The sequence below is a fragment of the Colobus angolensis genome, unplaced genomic scaffold, assembly GCF_000951035.1.
Source record: "Colobus angolensis palliatus isolate OR3802 unplaced genomic scaffold, Cang.pa_1.0 Scaffold246, whole genome shotgun sequence".
Lineage (NCBI taxonomy): Eukaryota > Metazoa > Chordata > Mammalia > Primates > Cercopithecidae > Colobus > Colobus angolensis.
In genome coordinates this window covers 2,970,558-2,980,807 of record NW_012115666.1, presented here as the reverse complement: position 1 = coordinate 2,980,807, position 10,250 = coordinate 2,970,558, and the positions used below count along the sequence as shown (strand labels likewise).

General features: G+C 43.4%; 1 protein-coding gene across 3 annotated transcripts in view; it reads left to right on the top strand.

Moving 5' to 3' along the window:
* NTRK2 (neurotrophic tyrosine kinase, receptor, type 2) overlaps window positions 1–10,250 on the top strand; it is a 374,546-nt gene that overhangs the window by 146,588 nt on the left and 217,708 nt on the right. The gene's annotated exons all lie outside the window — the stretch shown is intronic.

Genomic DNA, 10,250 nt, shown 5'->3' with positions numbered 1-10,250 from the left:
AGAAATGTCACTGAGAGTTTCAGGGGAGTCCCAAACCCATTTCAGATTCTGTGATAAATTATCCCCCCAAAAAGGCCTTTTAAAATTTCTGTCAGTATGAATTGTCCATTTATTGTTTACTGATTCTTGCATCAGAAATATTTTCATTGGCTAAAAGGCAATCCTTTAAAAAAAAAAAAAAAGCTTATGGGAATTTTTAAAAAAACCCTAAATTCCATGGCAAAGCCCTTTGGTATTTAAAAAACTTGAAATGACCCAGGTCACAACAAGAGAGTATAGTCAATGCTCTGTTTGTCTATTCCAAATGACTTTGTGGACATATAAACATAATAACTTGGGCTTGAAAGCGAGAGAGAGGGGAACATGTTGGATGTAGAGGGAAGATACCATGAGACCATAACTGTTAGCATGGTGCCCACACTTCATGTCCCTTTTGTCTCTATCCTCAGGTCAGCTGCATGGTTCCTGCCCCATTTTTCCCACTGAAAAGAGGACGTAAAGTGAGGTTTGTAGGACCTCAAGCTCGGATTCATTTGAGCCTGCCATCCCCTTGTGTTAACACCCAAGGGATTTTGCTCTAAATCGGACTTAGGGATTGGAAAAACTAATCTAGTGTGACCTCATGCTTTGTCAAGTATACTGCCCCTCTTTTAAAAGCCCAGTGTTGGGCTGGGTGTGGCGGCTCACACCTATAATCCCAGCACTTTCGGAGGCCAAGGCGGGCATATCATGAGGTCAAGATTTCTTTTTTTTTTTTTTTTTTTTTTGAGGCGGAGTCTCGCTCTGTCGCCCGGACTGGAGTGCAGTGGCCGGATCTCAGCTCACTGCAAGCTCCGCCTCCCGGGTTTACGCCATTCTCCTGCCTCAGCCTCCGGAGTAGCTGGGACTACAGGCGCCCGCCACCTCGCCCGGCTAGTTTTTGTATTTTTAGTAGAGACGGGGTTTCACCGTGTTAGCCAGGATGGTCTCGATCTCCTGACGTCGTGATCCGCCCGTCTCGGCCTCCCAAAGTGCTGGGATTACAGGCTTGAGCCACCGCGCCCGGCCTGAGGTCAAGATTTCAAGACCAGCCTGGCCAACATGGGGAAACCCTGTCTCTACTAACAATACAAAAATTAGCTGGGTATGGTGGCAGGTGCTTGTAATCCCACCTACTTGGGAGACTGAGGCAGGAGAATTATTTGAACCCAGGAGGCGCAGGTTGCAGTGAGCCAAGATTGCACCATTGCACTCTAGCCTGGGTGACACCACGAGATCCCATCTCAAAAAAAAAAAAAAAACAAAAAAAACAAAGCAAAAAACCCCCCCAGTGTTCAGTGTTAGTGACTTGTGCTTTTTCCAAACTCCCTTCTCCATTTATTGAACTGAGAACAGGTTGCATCTAACATCTGAAGATCATATGATAATTTGGAGTGGCAGGTGTTTGCCGCAGACTGTGCAGGTTTGAACCCCAGCTATGTCCACAAACGATATAATCTTGGGAAAGTTCTTTCACCGCTCCATGCTTCTGTTTCTTCCTTTGCAGAATGAGATGATGGTAATAAGAATAGTACAATATTTACCTCACTGGGCTGTTATAAGAGTTAAATGAGATGGCTCAGGTAAAGCCCTTAGCACATTGCCTGGCAAGTGGGACACTTGGTATTGCTAATAGCTAATACTTCAAAAGAGCTCTGGTTGGCGAGTCGTTGGGTGTACCTCAGTAAATGTCCAAGAATGACAAACCCACTTGCATATCTTGGTCATATGCAGATTGTGTGGTTGCAAATAATGGAAACCAAATGAAAGGAAACTTTACTCACTGGGCCATCCTGGGTGTGGCCCAACCTGTGAAGACTACTTTGAAATTGTTTCAGGAGTTATTAGGATCCTGCTCTTGAATTCTTCTCTCTCTCAAAGTCAATTCTTACACACTGATTCTGCCTCAAGTTTGATTTTGATAAAATAAGAGGATCTGATTTATTTGGCCAATATCCTAACAGTTCCATGAGTTCAAATGATGGTCTGTCGTTTGCAAATTCTTGAAGAAATAGCTCTGAATGTCTTACAGTGAATACAGCTGGCCTCACTAGTTCTCACTGTATTAATTCAGAATTCTTTTTGTCATTTCAACAGGGACTGCATTAACTTTAATTTTTGAATTAGCTATTGAAAAATCTTTGGCTAAGAATGTAAGTCACAACTTAGCCAAAAGATTGTTTCAAAGAAAAGATAGTTTCAAGTTCCCTCAAGACTTAGAAACAAGTATTCACAGGCAATGAGTTATGAATAACTAGATTATTCTTTTCCTTCCTGAAGTCGTTTCTGGTAATAGCTCTAGGAGGCCACACATGATTGACCTAGTTGGAACGACTTCATGTTTGAAGTCACAAATTTCATGTTCTTAAAAATACTTCATAATTTGCACTTTTTTTCTTATCATTACATCTTTTTAAGTGAGTGGCATTGATGTTTTTCTAGCACTTAATTTAGGACAATTTTACTGTTGTTACCACCTTTCCTAACACATCCTTTAGTGAGCTCTACCACAGGACCTAAGAGGTAATGATAGGTGACAGGCATTGACTTCAAACTTAAGTGCTTCATGATCCTCCCAGCAACCTTATGAGACCAAAGCTAATATTGCCTATATTTTAAAGATTAGGAAACTGAGGAATGGAACCCATCAGGGACTTGCCTCAGGTTACCTAGTTAACAAGTTAAAACTAGGATTTGAATTCAGGCAGGCCGGCTGTGAAGCTGGTGCTCCCGATGTGAACTGGATTCTTGAACTGGGCTGGGGCTAGAGTGAGGCCAGCCAGGTGTCTAGGGCACAATTTGAAAGATGGTGGCAATGCTAAGGTTCATGCAAGTGCCCAGTGGCCACTCCTACTAGCACTGGGAGTTGTGTTATTGTTGTAGCAAAGTAGAATTGTGAAGTTAACTGAAGTCACTGGAGAGGCACCCTTTGATCCCAGCAAGTTCTCAGGTATTTGTGCCATGAACAAATCCTTTGCAGATCTTGACTTGCAAGTATGTGGCACAGTAGTGAAATTGGCACATGCATTTAAAATTTTACCTTGTGAAAAAGAGAAGTTGCATCAAGTCTCTATTCACTGCTAATTAGTTAATGAAAAAACCAGAGCACGTTTGCTTTGTCCGTTGTAACTGAAGATGGATTTGCTGTTTTTGATTGCCTTCAGGTGAATTTTCTCATCACTCTTGAACTTTAGTACTTCCCATTCTTTTGGAGTAGTCCCTACTCTCCAATGAGTGAACTTGAGGGAAACCTTGCAAGTGGAAAGGGCCTGGTGGGAAGGGGTGTTGAGGACACATCCTGCCACCTCCATGAACAGAATCCAGACGTCAGAACAAGGTGGTGAAAAATGCCTGCGCTGTTCCTTGCCTTTCAAACACCCAGAGGCAGAGCAGCTTGGTCACTTCGATGTGCCTGTCCTCAAATGTCCCGTCTGGCAGCCAGTAACTGAGAGAGACTGCCAAGGGCACATGCTAATTTTCCAGTCATTTGGTCAAGCCCATCTCACACGCTACAAGACCCTGGAGCCTGTGTTTACTGAGTTAAAATCTCTGCCTGACCATAAATTATTGAACAGAAAGTTCCCTCCCTCTCTTCTTTAAAATTTTTAACCTGTCATCAAGAAGGAAAGGAGAAACCTCTTTCGTGTTTATTAACCACGTTTCCATCTCTTTTTAATAATTCTCGTCATGCTGTAATCAGTCGTGCTGAATTATTATATAAAAACATAGGCCACGGCTGTTTGCTTTAAGGATTTTAATTCAGCCTCAAGTAAATTCACGCAATTTCACCTCAAGCCCCTTTAGTAGGGGCAGGAAGTACCCTGTTTTACCTTCTGTGGGGAGTTCTCGGTTTGTCACCTGAACTGGGACACAGCTTCTGAGGGAGCTTCCAGGTTTTTCAAAGACTGCTCTCAAGGCAGATTTTCCTCTTTGCATTTACTCCAGGCTCCTGGGTCTTGGGGAGGTTGATTGATTACCTCTCCATCACCCTTGACTCAACTCTGTTGGATTGAATGCCACGTCTAATTACATGCAGGTCTCCTGCTGGCTTCTCAGGGCGTCTGACTCTGTGGGGTGCACTGGTAGGTCTCAGGTAGAGGAGACGTTCAGGGTATGTCTGCTGTGTTCCCCCTGTGGAGGTGCCAGCCTTAAACAGGCTCAGTCCTCCCTATCTGGAGTCCTGCAGAATGGCGCCTTCTCTGTGGTTCCAGCTCTCCCTGGGATCCAGCAAAGCTATTTTCCCCTCCTGAATCTCCATCCCTGGAGTGGGTAAGGGCTTCCCACTGTTGTCAGTCTCTGAGTGCCTATTTCCTGTTTGTTTCTTTACCCCGCCCACATCTCTCTGTGTGGCCCTAAAATATATCTCTTCATTTGAACCATATGGGGTGAGTTATTTTTCCTTGACAAAACCCTGAGACATATGTTATATTCTTTAATATATGATCTCATTTTATCTTCCATCAAATCTCTTCCTACTCTAGTAAATATTTATTAAGTGTCAATTACAGTTGACCCTTTAACAATGTGGGGATTAAGGGCACCAATTCCCTGCACAGTTGAAAATATGAGTGTAATTTTTGACTGCCCCAAAACTTAACTACTCATAGCTTACTTTTTTCTTGCTTTTTTTTTTTTTTTTTCTTTTTTTTTTTTGAGACGGAGTCTTGCTCCGTTGCCCAGGCTGGAGTGCAGTGGTGTGATCTCTGCTCATTGCAACCTCTGCCTCCTAGGTTCAGATGATTCTCCTGCCTCAGCCTCCCTAGTAGCTGGGACTACAGGCGCGCACCACCGTGCCCAGCTAACTTTTGTATTTTTAATAGAGATGGGGTTTCACCATGTTGGCCAGGCTGATCTTGAACTCCCAACCTCAAGTGATCTGCCTGCCTCGGCCTCCCAAAGTGCTGGGATTACAGGTGCAGACTACCATGCCTGGCCAATAGCTTGCTTTTGACCAGAAGTCTTACTAATTCCATAAACAGTTGGTTAATACATAGACAGTATCTACATATATTTTATGCATTCATGACATATTTAACTTTTAATTTTTTCAATACTTCTAGGTTACAAGTTTCAACTGTTAATTTTTTCAAATTGTTTCAAATCTCCTAAAAAATTCCAATATATTGATTGAAAAAAATGTGTGTATAAGTGGACTTAAGCAGTTCCAACCTGTGTTGTTCAAGGATCAAGTGTATATGTCGGCCAGTGAGCTAGGCGCTGGGAGGTACCTCCACAAACCAAGCCGACTCCATCTTTGGCCTTATGGGCTATGGCCTAATGATAATGTCTATAATATTGATACCATTGCTGCCCATAATAAGAGAACAATGGCTTAGAAAGTTAAATGACTTTTCCAAGGTCACACACATCAGATTTGTCTTCCTATAAGATCCCTGCTTCTGGCGTTGTTTCTCTGAGGCCAGTGGTTTTCCTTTGTATCTTGGGTGTCTGTAGGCTGCAAGTTCTGAGCTAGCCATAAGAACTCTGTTCTTCATTTTGGTGGCTGCAATTCTTCTTGACTTGGTGTAAATGCATAAGGTATCCCTACCCTTGTAACCTGTTTTCTCTTTTTTTCTTTCCCTTTCATCTGTTTTTTAAAAATCATTTTCTTCTTTTTCTTCCAGTTCTCTTTTTACTCAAGACAAACACCATAAAATATGCTTTGTCTTTTCTTTAATTTTCACACTTTAAAATTTTCAAATTGGTTGGGTGGAATGTACTTAGCTTGTGTGTTTATGTGTGTGTGCAAGAGAAAGAAAGAGAAAGGCTCAAGTAAAGAAAGGGCACAAGAATTTACATACACACACACAAACACACACACACCCCTATGGAATAGGAATACCATGTACTTTCAGCTCTATTTGATTAAATGGGAATCTAATCCCAGTACATGCACCATTTACCATTATCACCTCCTCAGTGCTCACTGTGCTATAACACTCCCAGCTCTTCTTAAAAAACTTTCCATGTTGTATTTTTTGCTCTTTGTTTTTACTTCCTTATAAATAGCAAGAAGTTTTGCTGAGAAGAAATGATTACAAATCCCAAAAGGTTGGTGTTCCGTTCTGAGCTCCAAGATGTAAGGATTGAGTGGATTTCAAACTTGGCAAAATTTCTGACTTGGCAAATGCTTCCATCCTTATTTATGACAGCTTGGAAACTTCCATTTTCCAGGGTTTATAAATGATGCTGCTGATTTTGTCTCCTTTTTTTATTTTGCTGTGAATTATAAAATAACCAGCCTGAAGGTTTCCTTATTATGTTAACTCTCTTAGCAGAGAGAGAGAGAGAGAGAGAGAGAGAGAAAGAGAGAGAGAGAGAGAGACAGAGAGGCAGAGAGAAGAGAGAATGTGTGTGAATTGTTGTGTTCTTTCTTTTCTTGGTTATGAGGTGCATTTTACATATTTCATAAGCCAATTTACTTCCCTTTTTCTGCCTTTCAACAAAATGAAAATCTAGGAATGTTGAGGTGTGGGATACAGAGAGTGACAACCTGTGGTTGTCATTGTCACCACGAAGGACTTCTTGGCCAGCAGTCCTGGGGGATGATAAATTTCATGTCCAAATAGCAATTTAGCATTTGGAATTCTGGAACAAGAGAAGTAATGCATAAAGTCTCAGAGAGTTTGTTTCTAGTGATGTGAATAGGCTATTTCAGGGGTCTCCATGCCCATATTCTTAGAAAATTGTCCAAGTGGAAGAAAAACAAAGAAGTTGTCACCTTCTTTTCCCTTGACCTCCCTCCTCCCCCTAAAGCCTTCTTCTTTTTCTTTTTCCCTTTCTCTTACTTTGATACTCAATTCCTCAAAGCCCACTCATCTTAGGTTTCTTTGTACGTGCTTTTTCCTTTAGATTCAGGGGAATACGCAGAAATTGGGAGCCTTGATTTATTGGGTAGAATAGACAGATTTTTCCAAATGTGGGCAGTAGGAATTTTCCAGTGCAGAGTGTGTCCTCTCAGAAGCAGACACCAAGATGGGATTAAAGCTGCAAAGATTTTTATCACGAGAAACTCCTCGGTGAGAGAAGCAGGGAAGGGAATCGGAGAGCAAGGGTCTCCAAGAGCATCAGACTGCAATGCGAGCAGGACTGTGGGTGAATAAGAGAGGGACGGAGGCTTAGGTCAAGCACCCTCGACTGTTGTTCACTCTAGGGAGTTATTGGCGAGGCTGCTGGGAAGTCTTTGAGCCAAATCAGCCTTCAGAAGACTTCCTTGTCTCCCAGGAGGGTTCTGCCTTTGTATTCCCACCACTCTCAGTCATTGGCTCTGGAGCTTGGCCTCTGTGCAAATGAGGTGATAAATTCCTGAGCTCAGTGTTTGATACCCTTGGTCAGCTATGTCCCCTGTCCTTGAAGGTCTGCGAGGTGCATTCTCAACAGTAGACACTGTCTTATCTGAGCTCCACTTAACAGACGTGCTCATTAATTGCTGCTTGCCATCTCGCTGTGAAACACAATGACCAACCTGCACAGCACCCTGGACACTCCTGGCTGAATATCTGGGTTGAGTGCTTACGGAACCTACTCTCAGTTTTGTTGGTTAAGAGGGCTTCTACTACAATCATTATTTTTTTTAAAAAGTACCCAGGTTGGGCAAGTCAACATTTTGAAATGTTAAAATGTAATTTTTGAGCTGTAGCCATCCTTTTATTTATGGCAACATAAAATAACATCTGAAACTAAGACCTGTTTTTGTTTTTCTCACCTACATACTAAAACCACGAGTGATTTTATTTCATTTTATGTAGTGTTCCCCATCAAACAAATTTCCTATCATGACAGCTCTTGTTATTGATTCATATTCTTTCAGAAGAGTATTTATGGAAGTGTACATCAATGCCTTGCCAGGCATGAGGACAGAGTCAGAGTGGTACAGAGCAATGCATCCTCTTACACAATTACTCACTCCTGGACTTCAGCAGCCCTTGCGTTGAATTGTTTTCAAGGAAAAAGAGATCTTATTCAGATTCAACCAACTTTATTGAGTACTTTCTATGTGCTAGACCATAGGTTCCTGATTCAGAAGACTACAGGTTGGGGCAGTCGTGGGCGTGAGTAACTGGGATGGAGGGGAATGCCCCATGTACAGGGTAGGGCTGCCCCTAGCCCAGCCCATGTTGGCATGCAGGAATGAAAACCTAGTGTGCCCAACTCTTCTGATTTTTTTTTTTTAAGACAAGGGGAGATCCGGGTTTTTATGTGAAATTTTCCAGTTTTTAAATGTTGGCAAGACCCTTCACATTTTTTAAGGTCTCTATGACCCAAACACAACAAGTGTTGATGCCAAATGTTGCCATTTGTGACTCTCCTGCTGGACATTCTGCTCATAGCTTTCAGAAGTGGTTCCTTTACAACAGCCCTGAGTAGATCCTTGTCTTAAGTCAGGCTTCCTGGAAGCCGACGCTGAGATGAGGTTTCACATGCAAGTAATTTATTAAGGGTGTGCCTGGGACAGGAACGGGGAATCAGGACAGTGGGGGAGGAGCTAAGCAAGAGTATGATTTGAGCCAAAGCCTTGTGGAGGTGGTTTCAGCCATTGAAGTTCAGTCATTTAAGTTGCCACTCAGAGTCGTCCCACCCTGAGCTTAGGGAGCTGGGCTTTCATATATGTGCACCTGTCAGTGATTAGCTGAGGTTGCAACAGGCAAAAATGGGCTCCAATAGCTCAAGGGAAGTCCTCCAGAAAAGTGACACAGGTGCTAGATGTTGCCACCGCAGGACACACAATGGCAGTAACAGTGGTTCTGAGAGATCCCTGATGCCCCACCACCAGCAATCTGTGGCTCTCTCTAGTTGACAGGCTGAGCCAGAATTCAGAAACTAATCTTTTGACTCTCTGGCCAGTGCTTGTTGGCACCCTTTCCACCTGCTTCTTACTGAGATCAGCATGCAGAGTTCAGATCATCTTAGACCCTGGCCAGTTGGTATGTTGGCCCTGGGCTACTAACTCTTCTTTTCCTCTAGTAATGCATGGAGTGAGGGTGGCATGGCTCTTCAGAGGAGGTGGGGCAGCCCAACAGGAGCAAGAAAGGGGCTCTGGAGCCCCCAACCCTGTAGGCAGCCCTAAATGGGCTCCCCAGGGAGGCTGAGGAGACTCTCAGTTCTACATTTCTCTTGCTAAGTTTGGCAATTTCTTACCTGCGATACAGACAGTGTTTCTGGGTGCTCTGTGTCCCGGTGAGTTCTGGGTCTATGAGACACATTTGTCCTGCTGCTGGAAAGGTGGGCCTTTTGGGGAAATAGGCCAGCATTTTCTACATCTTGCATCACAGTGCCAGAGTATATAGGCTGTTTCCTTTGGAGAGCTTAAAGCTATTCATGGATTTAATTTGGAGATACACCCTCTAAAATCCAACCAATTTCCCTTGAAGGAAATCTATGAGATCTGAGGGGAAAAGGCAGAAGCTACAGCACCATCTGCTAACCAAACACCTCTGGATTTTGTGGGTTCCAGAGGCAAAAAATCAGTTTTATTTTATTTTACTTTTTTAACTGAGTTCATTATGTGTGCCCAGACACACCTGCCCTGTCCCTTCTGCTGTGGTGGACAGTTTGCTCATCTTTCCAACTCCTGGATTACCCATGACAGCTTTCCTCTCCCTAGGCTATTGAATGTGGTTCCAAAATCAAGCCAAGTCTTCCTCACCCAAACCTTTCAAACCTATCCATTTTGTGTACCCTCACCCCCTCCACCATCCTCCAGGCCCTCTGTAGTTGAGAGGAGCAAGCTGGTCTTCTCTCTCCCTTCTCACCATGCTTCCACTCCCTGAGTCCCACATTATCTTCCCAAGATGCAGGCTTGAGCCTTAGGCAACTTGCACAGCTGAGTAGATTAAGTCCAAGCTTCTCAAAAGAGCATTCCAAGTTCAGGACACTGTCGCTCCAGCCATGTTTCCCCACCCACTGCCTCTGGTCCACTTCCTCAAGCTGCCTACTCCACTTGGTTTGACCCTCTTCCCGCCACCACCCTCAACTTATTGATTGGGCGACCTTGAACTTGGTACTTAACTCTCCAAGTCTCAGATTCATCCTCATCAAAACAAGGGTGGAGTGACTAGGAGACTTAAGTGGAAAAAAAGTCTGGCAAGTCATTCAGACGGCATGGCATTCAGTAACGGTAGCAGTGACCATAACAATGATTATCATGATCGTTACCTATCTTCCCATGCACCTAGAAGCTGCCTCAGAATTCTGCACACAGAATGGCACCTTCTTTCCTATACTCCCATATT